We start from the raw sequence: 16,196 nt of genomic DNA, 5'->3' as shown, positions 1-16,196 counted from the left end.
ATTTGTTTCTCAGAGTTCTGGAGGCTGGGAAGTCCAGGATCCCAGGGGCTGGTAGATTTGGTGTCTGGTGAGAGCCCTCTTTCTGGCTTGTTATATCCTCATGTGGTGGATGAGGAGAGAGAGGGAGCACAAGGGAGGGCTTTCTCTTTTCTTTTAAGGGCACAGATCCCATCACGAGGACTCTACTCTCTTGACCTCATCTGTGCTTAACCTACTGAAGGTCATATCTCCAAATACCATCACTTTGGAGATTAGGGCGTCAACGTAGGAAGTTTCAGGAGATGCAGTTCAGTCCATAACATGCATATACATTTATATACATCTGTTTCTGTGACTGGACTTCCCTCGTGGCGCAGTGGGAAAGAATCCTTCTGCCAATGTAGGAGATGCGAGTTCAACCCCTAAGTTGGGAAGGTCTCTTGGAGAAGGAAATGGCAACCCATTCCAGTATTCTTACCTGGAAAATCCCATGGACGGAGAAGCCTGGCATACTACAGTCCATGGGATCTCAAAGAGTTGGACATGACTTAGCGACTAAGCAAGAATTTCTGTGGCTACATATTTTTTATCTGTTAAAAACTTTGAGTTTTTAATATTATTAAAGATATTTACTAATTTTAAAACCATGTAGTCACACAAATACTTCCAATTCCAACCCAACACTGCAGATTATTCTATACTCCCACTTTAATTTTTTACTCCCTTTTTCATCAGTGGGAAACTTGTCTTTCCTTATCCTCAACTGTTAATATTCTCAAATATTTACATATTTGCTTAATCTCCCTGTATGTAACAAACCTTCCAATTGAGTTGGCTGCTTTCTTCATCTTTACCATGTAGTCCCCTGATCACATGTAATACCTCTTTGGCCACAACCAGACCGGCTGAAGCTTCAGCCTCAATGAACATGTCAGATATGCCAGCCAAGTAGCTGATCATCCTGGCAACTTCACATGAATAGGCAAATGCATCAGGAATAAGGTATTATCTCTGTTTTCTGTGGCAGGTTTAAACTTGTTGCATTGAGAAACTTAATCTCATGTTTTAAAAGTAAGCAATAGAAACAACATGATACCCTTGTGATATGATTTATTGCTTGCCTTAACATTTTAATTTCATATTTGAAGGTTGAAAAGATCAAATTAGAAACGTCTGTTAGAGTTTTTATTGATGAAATCTTCTTTTGAAGTTAACATGAAGGAATCATGTCTGTATTTGAAGAGGTTTTGATTATATCAGTGGTATCAGGCTATTTTTTTTTTTAGGTGTTGCAATTGTGTATGTTTTCTCTCTCCTCTTTATGTGGTAAATGTAATTAGAAGTATTGAAAGTAACCATTTATAGGTCTGTGAAGTTCTCTGAACTTTTTCATTCTACTGATTAAAAAATATACAGTGTCTCATATCCTTTCTTAGACTGAATCTGCATTATTAAAGTGTTTTGAAATCTTATATGTCAAATATCTTTTAGTTATCTGTTCGAAGCTTTATAACTTGCCAGTGAGTCTTTTTTACCTTTTAGTATGAGTCTGTGTAAGATAGTATTATATATGGTATACAAATGAGTCAAATATATTAGGAAAAATCTATCTCTCTTAATTTATTTACTTTGCCTTTATGGCAACGTTCTTTGCCTTTATGTTACACTCATATACCTCAATGTTTGTAAAAGAGGAAAAAATCTTGGCATTTTCATTTCTTAACAAGGAAAGTTGATTGTTTTTATTTTATGACATACTGTGTGTGCATGCGATGATAAAAATATTAACACAGAAGTGGGAACAGATTATGCACAAAATCTATAAGTTCTTTAAAAATTCTATTTTGCACTTTATTTCTTGTCTAATGTCTCCACTGACCTGACAGGAGGTACCGGTCTGTGGCCCAGAGGTTGGGGACTCCTGTTACAGGTTAAATCTTCAATCTCAGTTTTGTTGTTGTTTAGTTGCTCAGTCGTGTAGACTCTGCTGTCCCATGGACTGTAGCCTGCAAGACTACTCTGTCCATGGGATTTCCCAGGCAAGAATACTGGAGTGGATTGCCATTTCCTTCTCCACAATCTCAGTTTACCTAGCATATGGTTGGTATTATCATTTTCCATTTACGGATAACCCATCTCAGTTTACTCATCCGTAAGTGGAAGATGATAATACCAACCATATGCTATGTTTATGAGGAGATAGAAAGTATGTCCAACTCAAAAGCATCAGTTACCCTCTTAAACAGTTTATATATTAGTGTCACCTTTTGAATTGTTTTCTCTGTGCCATTTTCGTTTTTATCTGAAAGTGGCTGTAAATGCCCACACCTCCTCAGTCCAAAGTTCAGCTTCCCATATCGTGCTAACTGAGTGCTGGTACCTCTGTCTTCTTTGTACTCCCTAATGCTCTTCTCTGCCTCATCCATGATGTTCCATTTCAGTGGGTGGTTGTTGACATTCTTGTTGTGTCATGGGCATTGTTTTGTCTGTACAGGGCTGCAGTCCACTACAGAAACCCATGCCTCAGAACATGTGGTTTTAGTGAAACTTGCAGTCGTGGTTTCTCCTGGCTCCCAGGCTGGAGTGCCTCTTCTGTGCAGATGGCTCACTTACATCTTGCCCACAGCTCTAGCTCTGGGCATGGGCCAGACCAGATAGAACTCTTCTCTGGATACTTCATGTGTGAGTCCATGCTTTTCTGTGACAGGACTGGAAGGGGCTCCTGCAGCCAAGAGGGAAGGAAGCCAAGGGTGGCAGGAGAATGGAGGATCCCTGGTTTCAGCTGTCTATAAAGCCAGTTCTTCACTGACCCTTTCTGGTTAAACAAAGAAAATGAGTTCTCTTTATTTGCTTAAGCCAGTTTAAGTTGGGTTTCTGCCACTTTTCACCAGAGAATATTTGCCTGGAATCTTTTTCTCTCCCACTCCAGTTGACTACATTTTACTCATGCAGTAGGCTCACTTCAGGCTAATTCAGTTCTTTGAAAAAGTCCACTCTTAACCCTGAGACTGAACCAAGTTGCCTTTCTCTTTTCATAGTTCCTCTCAGTACTGCTTTCTTAATGTTTCGCATATTATTTTGAAATTTATATGTGCACAAGTTTATGTTTTCCTCTGTATTCTGTTCCTGGAATATAGTCTGAAACCTTTAGTACCAATTCAGATTCAGGTACGCTGTAAATTCTTAATGTTTTTTTTTTTTTTTTAATTCACTGAATGACAAGGGAAGGATTTGCTGACTGGTAATTATATGTGGGATTTGATTGCAGAACTCCCACAGGACTGGGGGAAACAGAGACTCTTGGAGGGAACAAACAAAATCTGGTGTGCACCAGGACCCAGGGGAAAGAAGCAGTGACCCCACGAGAGACTGTGCCAGACCTGCCCGTGAGTGTTTGAGGGTCTTTTGCGGAGGCATGGGTCGGCAGTGGCCTGCCATGGAGACGGGGGCACAGCCAGCAGCGGTTCTGGGCATCGTGTGTGGTCATAAGTCCTATTTGGAGATTGCCAGTAGCCCTACCTTAGAGCTTATAGACTCTTGGACTGGGTTACTTCAGGCCAAACAACTAACCAGGAGGGAGCACAGCCCCACTCATCAGCAGACAATTGGATTATATGCAGATAATTCCTTAATAAAGATCTTTGGTAACAAGAATGAAACTTAAAATGCCTTTTGTTTTTATCATTCCAGTTGTTGCCTAACACTGAGCATTAAAGTAATGATGATCATTTAGAAAATGTACCAAAAATCTTCCTATAATCCTACCACCCGTATGCTTGATAGTCTTATGACATGTGTTTCCTCAGAGTTCTCAAGGCTGAAAATTGCATAACAAAACCAACATCCAGATTGCTCATAATAATTAGTACATATTACTTGCTTCTACAAATCAACTAGAAAATTCTATCAGTTATAATTTCTAGGCTGTCTTTTATAATTGATTGTTTAGAAGTGTTTAGGAAAGCTGTTCAAAGCCCACTGCAACCTCATTTCCCTTTTATTCTCTCTGGAACACCCCCAGAATTAGCTCAGCTTAAGCTTGCCATGGGTGTTTGCTTGCCAGTGTTCCCCAGGACCTGATTTTGAGTCCAGCCCATTTTAAGCCACAAGACTTTGCTTCACCTTGTTTTTGAATGAGAACCAGCAAGGATTTTCTCAGTTACATCAACAGAATTGTGGGGAGTAGTGTGAGAAGGCAAGTTTGAGCAAACACACCCAGGGAAGGAACCCAGTTGGCCATATTAAAGGGAGGTGTGGGTGGACAGAGATGGGGTTGCTATGCCTTGGGGGAGCATGTGTTCACATCCACTCAGATCAAATGGGATCATACAGGAATGCAAGATTCGAAACAGAAACAGCCATCTGTGTGTATGATAAACATTTGGTAAGTTGTGATTTCTCCATCTGCCTCCTGATGAGCTGGGGTACTAGGCTGGTGCAGAGAAAACAACACTTCACAAGAAAAGCCCTTGTAATGACCTCTTTCCTAAATTCACATGGTGACTCTTTGATTCTACCTGGAAAAAAGATGGGGCTATAAGAAATAAAAGAGATGTGAAGTGTGTGCTTAGGTGAGGTGAGGGAACAAAGTAGAGAAATGGCTTCTTTAGTTTAGAAGTCACAAAATCCCATTTATTTCATTTTGAAGCAATGAAACCACGCTAAATTAAACTCCATTTGCAGACTAGGAAGTGTTCAGCCTTTAAAGACATGTGTGTTTCACAGTGAGAAAGGAATGTCTTCCAACTTAAAGTGTAATTTTTGTCATCTCTTCATCCAGATAATAAAGTGTTGTAATTTCCAGTTACAGAGTAAATCCGTGATAAGATATAGCTACAGATACTCTGAGAATGTTCCCTGTAAACTCAGATTCTCCACTGTCACATTCATTTGTTCTAATTTTATTTTCACCAGGGTGCTCACTCATAGAATAATGAATAAACTGTTCTGCTCAGTCTTTGGAGATTTAGAGTGAAGTACCTTTAGCCAATATTGATCATTCTATATGAACTAAGACTAATTTTAGTTCTCCTCCTTCTCCATAAGGGTATTTTGGGAGAGTGAAAGTGAAAGTGAATGTGTTACTCACTTAGTCATGTCCAACTTTTTGTGACCCCAAAACTGTAGCCCACCAGGCTCCTCTGTCCATGGGATTGTCCAAGCAAGAATACTGGAGTGGGTTGCCATTCCCTTCTCCAGGGGATCTTCCTCACCCAGGGATTGAACCTGGGTCTCCTGCATTACTGCAGGCAGATTCTGGTATTACCATCTCAGCCGCCAGGAAAGCCCCATCTGGGGGAAGTTTATTGTATAGATTACAAGTTCTTCAGGACTACTCCATTCTCTGGGTTCTCAACCTGTGGTTTTTCAGGGATTGTCTTTGCATTTCACAGTTGTCTTAGTCCATTCAGGATGCTTTAACAAAAATTTCATAGACTGGGTAGCTTAGAAATAACAAACCTTTTTCTTGCAATCTGGTCCCTGTTAAGTCCAAGATCAAGGTGGTGACAGATTCATTGTTGCCATTTCTGCCAGGTGGGAACTCATAGGTGGCTGTCTTCTTACTATAACCTCCCTGGGGTATCTTCACACATGAGGGCAGAGCCTCATGAGGCCTAATCACTTCCCAGATACTATCATGTTGAAGGAGTAGGTTTCAACATATGAATTTAGAGAGGTCACCAGCATTCAGTTTTATAGCAAGTATATTAAGGTTCCCCCCAACCCCCATTTTTTCTGGTTTGGCCCAGAGATTTTCTTTTTTCATTTTGAGAGCAGTTAACCATAAATAGATTTGGGGGTCATTTAAATTGATAACTTTTATTTTACCAGGGATTTCTTTTGAAGAAAAATTGTCTAGACTTTCTTATCTGACAGAACTATAAACTCCTACGCATGGAAGTCCTGACACATTGCACCACAGTTGTTTCGCCTTGAAGCTTTGGATGTGCAAGGTCAGACCAGAAGATCCTGAAAGTGCTGGGTTAAGCCTGGATCATTGTTTTTTTTTTTTTTTTTTTGTCTTATATAACAGGGTATTTTTTTTTTTCTCTAATTTTACTTTATTTTTAAACTTTACATAATTGTATTAGTTTTGCCAAATATCAAAATGAATCCGCCACAGGTATACATGTGTTCCCCATCCCGAACCCTCCTCCCTCCTCCCTCCCCATACCATCCCTCTGGGCCGTCCCAGTGCACCAGCCCCAAGCATCCAGCATCATGCATCGAACCTGGACTGGCAACTCGTTTCCTACATGATATTTTACATGTTTCATTGCCAATCTCCCAAATCTTCCCACCCTCTCCCTCTCCCACAGAGTCCATAAGACTGTTCTATACATCAGTGTCTCTTTTGCTGTCTCGTACACCGGGTTATTATTACCATCTTTCTAAATTCCATATATATGCGTTAGTATACTGTATTTATGTTTTTCCTTCTGGCTTACTTCACTCTGTATAATAGGCTCCAGTTTCATCCACCTCATTAGAACTGATTCAAATGTATTCTTTTTAATGGCTGAGTAATACTCCATTGTGTATATGTACCACAGCTTTCTTATCCATTCATCTGCTGATGGACATCTAGGTTGCTTCCATGTCTTGGCTATTATAGACAGTGCTGCGATGAACATTGTTTTATAAACACAGCCCAGAAGTTCTGTCCCATGGTAGGACCTTGGGTTTACTAACTGAGCTGTGCAACTGGATTCTTTTTTGTGATCAGGTGGAAGTAAGGTTTGCTTTCAGTGATGGAAAGGGAGGTTTGCTTTATCTTCTTATGGAAGATATCTTCCATAAGATAAGATACCTTATGGAAGGGGAGGTTTCCTTTATCTTCTCTAGGCTGTTGATTTCCATACTGACTTACTTTAAAGAGTAGGGTAAGACATTTATAAACTTGTAACTTTGTGTGCTATGTTACTTGAAAGAAAACATCATCAAACCTAAGGATATCATAGACAAGAAATAGTAATAGAAGAAATAGTAAGTAAGTAAGTAAGAAATAGTAAGTAATGATGACTTAGAAATCCCATATAAAATGTTAAAAGATATTGATTCTTTTTATTATGATACTTCACTGACTTTATAGATTCTTACTCCGCAGTGTGGTTTCCCTGAATCTATTTGCTCTACTCTTATACAATTTTCTTTAGACATTGGCATGGGATAACAATTCAGTAGTTGCTCAGGCATCAAAATTGGAGTATTTCTCTTTGACAGTCTATCTTAATCTGCTTTAACTCTAGAAAGAAATGAAAGTAGTAGCTAATATATTTGGATATGATTTTTAAAGCACCTTTTTATAAGTCATGTCATATGAATCTTTCAACTGCCAGGTAAGTAGTCATGATGAATGTCTTTATCTCAGTCTTATAGATAGGAAAATAGATTTTGTCTGAGAGTTAAATTTCATGCTGGAGATCACACAGCAGCTTCAGTGACAGGGTTGAGATCAGAACACAGAATTCTTGCTTGGCTTGATTTTTTTCTTTCAATCACTGATGTTCCCTCTACAATGGAGACTATTCATTTTATAGAAAGATATTCAAGGTCACTGTAAATTGCTATACAGGATTTCTTTAAATAACCAATTTCCATAAACATTGATAACTTGATTTATTGATGTTTGATTAACAGGGTGATGGAATTATTTTCACATTGGAGTTTTAAAGGCAGTGTTGATGGCATGATCAGTCTTGAGGTTTGTAGTGAAAATGTGTACCCTTTCTTAAGTAGGACCTCCCCACTCAATATGCTTTTAAGAATTTTACCTAATGAATGAAGTGACCAGGGGATAGTGGTAGGAATCCTGATGCAGGATGGTAGAATTCTGGTGTGGCATCTGTAATTGCCGTATAGCTTTAGAATTGCATTGTTCCACCTTAAAAGAGTTGTCTCTGAAACCTGTCCCTTGACCACCTCATTTGTTCATTTATTGATCACTTTAAAAGACATTTAATTTTTTTAATCTGGTAATTCCTCCAATCAATTTTGTATTTTCTCTTAGGCTTATTTGTAAAAAAAAAAAAAAAAAAGGGAACTTTCTTAGTTTCTTTTTAAAATTTTTATATTATTTGGGTATCGTTGATTTACAATGTTGTGTTCATTTCTGCTGTATAGCAGAGGGGTTCAGTTACACATATGTGTGTGTGTATACACACACACACACACATATATATATATATTCTTTTTCATATTCTTTTCCATTATGGTTCATCACAGGATATTGAATATAGCTCCCTGTGCGATACAGTAAGACCTTGTTGTTTATCCATTCTATATATAATAGTTTGTGTCTGCTAATCTCAAGCTCCCAATCCATCCCTTCCCCACCCCACTTCCCTTGGCAACTGCAAGTCTGTTCTCTATGTCTGTGAGTCTGTCTCCTAGATGAGTTCAGTTGTGGCATGTTTTAGGTTCCACATAGAAATGCTGTCATGTGGTATTTGTCTTTCTCTTTCTGACTTACTTCGCTTAATATGATAATCTCAGTTTCTTCTTTAGTATGGTAATTTTCTCTTGAGACTATCCTTTCTAGTTATCATAGAGCTCCTCTTCAGAGTATATAAAACAATAATTAATATTTTAGGTTGCTCAGAATACTCTTAGATTACTATTAATTAAAATTTACAGCCATGAATGTCATACTTATGGTTAGTGAGCCCTCCTGGAAAAGTCACAAAATACCTCAGTTTCAAGAATTGAATTTTTATCACCAGACAGATAATTTAAACAAAAGTAATACTTAAGAATATGTATCAAAATTTTATTGTCCTCAAATATTGTAGTTTGCTTTAATTTTGCACTGTTATAGTTTCTGATATATTCTATACATATTTTATTAAGATGAAAAATGGTATTAGAAAATGAGCATTGGCCATTGAACAGAATAAGAATGATTAGATTTTATGTCTTGTGTACAGTTTTTGTAGAAACCAGTCTAAATTCTTGGGCACAGTGAAATGGAACCAATTCTTCATTGGTCAAAAGGTGAAAAAACAAAAAAAAAGACATTTACAGCCAGTAGCAAAAGGGAACCTGCCAGTGGAGAGCTGGCATTTGAAGAGGACGCATCTTCATTCAGCTGTCTGGAATCAAATCCAGGTCTCCCACATTGCAGGAGGATTCTTTACCATCTGAACCACCAGGGAAGCCCTAATTGATAATAAATATTATATAAATTGGCTTCCTAATTTATAGGGACGCTGGTGGCTCTAGCTTACTAGGTGGCACTAATGGTAAAGAATCTGCCAGCAAGTGCAGGAGACATAAGAGGCATGGGTTTGATCCCTGGGTGTGAAAGATCCCCTGGGGGAGGGCATGGGAACCCACTCTAGTATTCTTGCCTAGAGAATGTCATGGACAGAGGAGCCTGGTGGGCTCCAGTCCGTAGGGTCACAAAGAGTCCAACATGACTGAGGCGACTTAGCACAGCACAGCATTATATAGATTATAGGAATGCAATATAGTGATTTGCAGTTTTTAAAGGTTATACTCCATTTATAGTTATTATAAAATATTGGCTATATTCCCATTGCTGTACAATATATCCTGTAGCTTGTTTTATTTATGCATAGTAGTTTTGTTTATGCATAGTACTTCTTAATCTCTTACACCTATTTTGCCCCTCCTCTCTTCCCTCTCCCCACTAGTAACTACTGGTTTGTTCTCTATATCTCTGAGTTTGCTTGTTTTTAGTTCTAGCCACTAGTTTATTGTTTTTTTTTTTTTTTATATTCCACATATAAGTGATATCATAAATATTTATCTTTCTCTGTCTGATATATTTCACTTAGAATAATACCATCAGTTCCATCCATGTTACTGCAAATGGCAATATTTCATTCTGTTTTATGACTGGTAATATTCCACTGCATATATGTACTTAATCTTTATCCATTCATCTGTTGATTGACACTTAGGTTGCTTTTCTACGTTGGCTTCTATGAACTATTTTTGAAATAGTATTTTTGTTTTTTATGGATATATGCACAGGAATGGAATTGCTGGATCATATGGTACTTCTGTTTTTAGTTTTTTGAGAAGCCTCCATGCTGTTAGACACAGCGGTTGTACCAGTTTACATTCCCACCAACAATGTAGGAGGGTTTTCAATTCTCCACATCCTCACCAACATTTGCTATTTGTGTTCTTTATTCCATGTGATGGTACATGATGAAATGGTGAAATGATATAAAGATGTATGCATATTTGCTCTTTTCCATCCATGACCTTTGATAATGGACATTATAATATGAATAAATGTCTTCTGCCTCTTTGCACTGTTTTCCTCTATGTTTATGCATTTATATGTGCATTCCTATCCCTAAGCATGCATCCACACACATGCAAAGGCACACAAAATGCCAAGTTTGAGCAAATTACTGCTGTGATATTTTTGATATTCACAAACTATGAATAGGGACTTGATGTCTGTTATAGGCTTGATCCTTTTTCTCAGTTCAGTTCAGTCACTCATCGTGTCCGACTCTTTGTGACCCAATGGACTGCAGCACGCCAGGCTTCGCTGTCCATCACCAACTCCCAGAGCTTGCTTAAACTCATGTCCATTGAGTCGGTGATGCCATCCAACCATCTCATCCTCTGTCATCCCCTTCTCCTCCTGCCTTCAATCTTTTCCAGCATCAGGGTCTTTTTCAATGAGTCATGTCTTTGCATCAGGTGGCCAAAGTATTGGAGTTTCAGCTTCAGCATCAGTCCTTCCGATGAATATTCAGAACTGATTTCCTTTAGGATTGACTGATTTGGTCTCCTTTCAGTCCAAGGGACTCTCAAGAGTCTTCTCCAACACCACAGTTCAAAGGCATCTATTCTTTGGCTCTCAGCTTTCTTTATGGTCCAACTGTCACATCCATACATGACTACTGGAAAAACCATAGCTTTGACTAGATGTACCTTTGTTGGCAAAGTAATGTCTCTGCTTTTTAATATGCTGTCTAGGTTGGTCATAGCTTTTCTTCCAAGAAGCAAGTGTCTTTTAATTTCATGGCTGCAGTCACCATCTACAGTGATTTTGGAGCCTCCCCCAAAATGAAGTCTTTCACTGTTTCCATTGTTTTCCCATCTATTTGCCATGAAGTGATGGGACTTGATGCCATGATCTTAGTTCTAAAAGTTGAGTTTTAAGCCAACTTTTTTGCTCTCCTCTTTCCCTTTCATCAAGAGACTTTTTAATTCTTCTTCACTTTCTGAATAAGGGTGGTATCATCTGCATGTCTGAGCTCGTTGATATTTCTCCCAGCAATCTTGATTCCAGCTTGTGGTTCATCCAGCCTGGCATTTTGCATGATATACTCTGCATATAACTTAAATAAGAAGGGTGACAATATGCAACCTTGATGTACTCTTTTCCTGATTTGGAACCAGTTTGCTATTCCATGTCCAGGTCTAATTGTTGCTTCTTGACCTGCATACAGATTTCTCAGGAGGCAGGTCAGGTGGTCTCATATTCCCATCTCTTTAAGTAATTTCCACCGTTTGTTGTGATCCACGTAGTCAAAGCTTTGGCGTAGTCAATAAAGCAGAAGTAGATGTTTTTTTGGAACTCTCTCACTTTTTAAATGATCCAGAGGATGTTGGCAATTTGATTTCTGGTTCCTCTGCCTTTTCTAAATCCAGCTTGAACATCTGGAATTTCACAGTTCACATACTGTTGAAGTCTGGCTTGGAGAATTTTGAGCATTATTTTGCTAGTGCATGAGATGAGTGCAATTGTGTGGGAGTTTGAACATTCTTTGGCATTTCCTTTCTTCGGGATTGGAGTGAAAACTGACCTTTTCCGGTCCTATGGCCACTGCTGAGTTTTCCAAATTTGCTGGCATATTGAGTGCAGCACTTTCACAGCATCGTCTTTTAGGATTTGAAATAGCTCAACTGGAATTCCATCACCTCCACTAGCTTGGTTCATAGTGATGCTTCCTAAGGCCCAAATGATTTTGCATTCCAGGATGCCTGGCTCTAGGTGAGTGATCACACTATTGTGGTTATCTGGGTCGTAAAGATCTTTTTTGTACAGTTCTTCTGTGTATTCTTGCCAACTCTTCTTAATATCTTTTACTTCTGTGAGGTCCATACCATTTCTGCCCTTTATTGTTCTCATCTTTGCATGAAATGTTCCCTTGTTATCACTAATTTTCTTGAAGAGATCTCTGATCTTTCCCATTCTATTGTTTTCCTCTATTTCTCTGCATCGATCACTAAGGAAGGCTTTCTTATCTCTCCTTGCTGTTCTTTTGGACTGTGCATTCAAATGGCTATATCTTTCCTTTTCTCCTTTGCTTTTCGCTTCTCTTCTTTTCTCAGCTATTTGTAAGGCCTCCTCAGACGATCATTTTGCCTTTTTGCATTTCTTTTTCTGGGGATGGCCTTGATCCCTGCCTCCTGTACAGTGTCAGGAACCTCTGTCCATAGTTCTTCAGGGACTCTGTCTGTCAGATCTAATCCCTTGAATCTATTTGTCACTTTCTCTGTATAATCATAAGATTATACATTTGATTTAGGTCATACCTGAATGGTATGGTGGTTTTCCCCACTTTCTTCAATTTAAGTCTGAATTTTGCAGTAAGTAGTTCATGATCTGAGCTACAGTCAGCTCCCGGTCTTGTTTCTGCTGACTTTATAGAGCTTCTCCATCTTTGGCTGCAAAGAATATAATCAGTCTGATTTCAGTATTGACCATCTGGTGATGTTCATGTGTAGAGTCTTCTCTTGTGTTGTTGGAAGAGAGTGTTTACTATAACCAGTGTGTTCTCTTGGCAAAACTCTGTTAGTTTCTGACCTACTTCATTTTGTACTCCAAGGCCAAATTTGCCTGTTACTCTAGGTAGCTCTTAACTTCCTACTTTTGCATTTCAGTCCCCTATAATGAAGAGGACATCTTTTTTGCATGTTAGTTCTAGAAGGTCTTGTAGGTCTTCATAGAACCGTTCAACTTCAGCTTCTTCAGCATTCCTGGTTGGGGCATATAGAATGGTTTGCCTTGGAAACAAACAGAGATCAGTCTGTCGTTTTTGAGATTGCACCCAAGTACTGCATTTTGAACTCTTTTGTTGACTATGATGGCTACTCCATTTCTTCTAAGGGATTCTTCCCCCAGTAGTAGATATCATGGTCATCTGAGTTAAATTCACCCATTCCAGTCCATTTTAGTTCCTAAAATGTTGATGTTCACTCTTGTCATCTCCTGTTTGACCACTTCCAATTTGCCTTGATTCATGGACCTAACATTCTAGGTTCCTATGCAATATTGCTCTTTACAGCATTGGGCTTTACTTCCATCACCAGTCACATCCACAACTAGGCATTGTTTTTGCTTTGGCTCCATCTCTTCATTCTTTCTGGTGTTATTTCTCCACTCTTCTCCAGTAGCATATTGGGCACCTACTGGCCTGGAGTGTTCATCTTTCAGTGTCATCTCTTTTTGCCTTTCATACTGTTCATGGGGTTCTCAAGGCAAGAATACTGAAGTGGTTTGCCATTCCTTTCTCTAGTGGACCACATTTTGTCAGAACTCTCCACCATGATCTGTCCATCTTGGGTGGCCCTACACACAGCATGGCTCGTAGTTTCATCGAATTAGATAATGATGTGGTCCATGTGTTCACTTTGATTAGTTTTCTGTGATTGTAGTTTTCATTATGCCTGCCCTCTCAGGGATAAGGATAAGGGGCTAATGGAAGCTTCCTGATGGGAGAGACCGACCGAGGGGGAAACTGGGTCTTGTTCTGATGGGCAGGGCCATGCTCAGTAAATCTTTAATCCAATTTTCTGTTGATGGGCGGGGCTGTGTTCCCTCCCTGCTCTTTGGCCAGAGACCAAAGTATGGTGGAAGTAATGAAGATAGTGGCGGCCTCCTTCAAAAGGTCCTATGTGTGCACTGTCACACTCAGTGCCTGCGACCCTGTAGCAGGCCACCACAGACCCATGCTTCCACCGGAGACTCTGGGACACTCATGGGCAAGTCTGGGTCAGTCTTTTGTGGGGTCACTTCTCTTTTCTCCTGGGTCCTGGTGTGCACAAGGTTTGTGCCCTCCAAGATTCTGTTTTCCCAGTCCCGTGGAAGTTCTGTAATCAAATCCCACTGGCCTCCAAAGTCAAATTCCCTGGGGGTTCTCAGTCCCTTTGCCAGACCCCCAGGTTGGGAAATCTGTTGTGGGTCCTAGAACTTTCTTAACAGTGCAAGAATTTGTTTGGTATAATTGTTCTGCAGTTGGTGGATCATCTGCTCGGCAGTTCTATGGTGGGATTAATGGTGACCTCCTCCATGAGGGCTTATGCCACACCCAGGACTGCTGCACCCAGAGTCCCTGCCCTTGCGGCAGGCCACTGCTGACCCATACCTCCACAAGAGACACTCAAGCACTCAAAGACGGGTCTGGCTCAGTCTCTGTTGGGTCTCCTGTGTGCACAAGGTTTTGTTTGAGCCCTCCGAGCGTCTCTGGCAAGTATGGGGTTTGATTCTAAATATGATATTGCCCCTTCTACTGTCTTGCTGGGGTTTCTCCTGTGCCCTTGGATGTGGGGTATCTTTTTTTTTTTGGTGGGAATCCAACATTCTCCTGTTGATGGTTGTTCAGCAGTGAGTTGTAATTTCAGAGTTCTTGCAGGAGAAGATACCTGGCCTCCTCTTCATCTTTCCACTGGCAAGCAAATTGTGCAAACCCCTCAGAATATGACTTCACCCTTTTCTTTCTGCCAGTTCTCCCCAAAGCTCTGAGAATCGGGGTGGAAATGAAACAGAGTGAGATCTTGTGGGACTCTTCAGGTACAAATCTTTTCTGTGTCCCCCTTTTTATTTGCAGGAAAAAGACTTCAACCTCCTTAACCTTCCTTGAGTTCCTTTTTCTAGTGGGTGATTTTATGATATGAAGGCATGGTGTGGTAGTTTTACTTTCTCATTGATGCTTAAGAATGAAACACCAAAAACTTTCTCACGCAAAGCTAGGATTGACACCACTTTGACTCCATGCAAGGAGATCCAACCAGTCCATTCTGAAGGAGATCAGCCCTGGGATTTCTTTGGAAGGAATGATGCTAAAGCTGAAACTCCAGTACTTTGGCCACCTCATGCGAAGAGTTGACTCATTGGAAAAGACTCATGCTGGGAGGGATTGGGGGCAGGAGGAGAAGGGGACGACAGAGGATGAGATGGCTGGATGGCAACACCGACTCGATGGACATGAGTCTGAGTGAACTTTGGGAGTTGGTGATGGACAGGGAGGCGTGGCGTGCTGCAGTTCATGGGGTCGCAAAAAGTCGGACACGACTGAGTGACTGAACTGAACTGAATGGTAATCTGGACATGTAGTATGAGAGATTTGGTGATAGGTGATTCAGCAGTGGCAGTTTCCACAGTTAATGTATTCTTATCTTTAGGACGCTTCGGTTTTTAGCTAGTGGGCCACCGATTATCATTATTTTTCTTAAAGTTAGCCATTAAAGACCAAAGTTGTAATGGTTGGAAATATGGGAGCCCTAGGAAATGTGTGATGAAAAGGGTCTCAGTGACAACTTGTGTTCTCCTATTTACTTCTCTCTCCATCTGCCCTGTGGGTGTTTGTGACAGGCTCTGTTCCAAGAAGGCAAAGGCGTTGTAATACTGCCTCCTGTGCTGTATGATTCCATTTCAGAGTGAACCAATGAACTCATTCAGGGAACTGTGTCTCCAAAATTACTTTGGAATAAAATTGTTTCTCATTTGCCTATTATGTTTTTGTTCCTGTGCTGTTCAGTCTTTGATTCTATACACAGAGTGATTTACTAAGAATATTAGTTTTCTTTATAAGAGTTAAATGCAATGGTTATACATTAATTCCTGACTTTTTTTTTTTTTAAGGAAACTCTCTTATAGATTCAGATCAGTAAACAGCATTCCGGTTTTCCAATAGTTGTTATTATATATATGATTTTAAAAAGTAAGGATAGAGCAGAAACGTGCTGGACGGATATGCAAAACACATGACAGATTCCTAGGTAAATTCTCAAATTTTCCTCCTTAAAAAGTCTGATTTGGTAGTTAACATCAGACCTTAGTGTAGAATGCTACAAAACAGATGTATGTTTCAGATCTGTCTCTTGGGAGAAGCTTTTACACTGTAAAGTGTGAGCTTTGCTTGTTTTCCTCCTTGTCCTCCCCTCCCCCCGCCCCACACCCCGCAAAACCCTCCCAGTTCAGTTCAATTCAGTTCAGTCGC

The 16,196-nt window shown here is 39.9% G+C and overlaps 1 protein-coding gene across 6 annotated transcripts in view; it reads left to right on the top strand.

Annotated features, from left to right (window-relative positions):
* TBC1D4 (TBC1 domain family member 4) overlaps nucleotides 1–16,196 on the top strand; it is a 210,753-nt gene that overhangs the window by 47,230 nt on the left and 147,327 nt on the right. Inside the window, exon 1 of one of the 6 annotated variants that reach the window (XM_070800345.1) lies at nucleotides 2,143–3,365. The exons of the other annotated variants lie outside the window; for them this stretch is intronic. The gene's annotated coding sequence lies outside the window, so the exon portion shown is untranslated. Of the gene's footprint in view, nucleotides 1–2,142; nucleotides 3,366–16,196 lie in introns of those variants that run through there. 6 annotated transcript variants of the gene reach the window in all.

The sequence above is a fragment of the Bos indicus genome, chromosome 12 (assembly GCF_029378745.1).
Source record: "Bos indicus isolate NIAB-ARS_2022 breed Sahiwal x Tharparkar chromosome 12, NIAB-ARS_B.indTharparkar_mat_pri_1.0, whole genome shotgun sequence".
NCBI classification, from domain to species: Eukaryota; Metazoa; Chordata; class Mammalia; order Artiodactyla; family Bovidae; genus Bos; species Bos indicus.
Note: the sequence above shows the minus strand (reverse complement) of the source record. Positions and strands in the feature narration are given on the sequence as shown.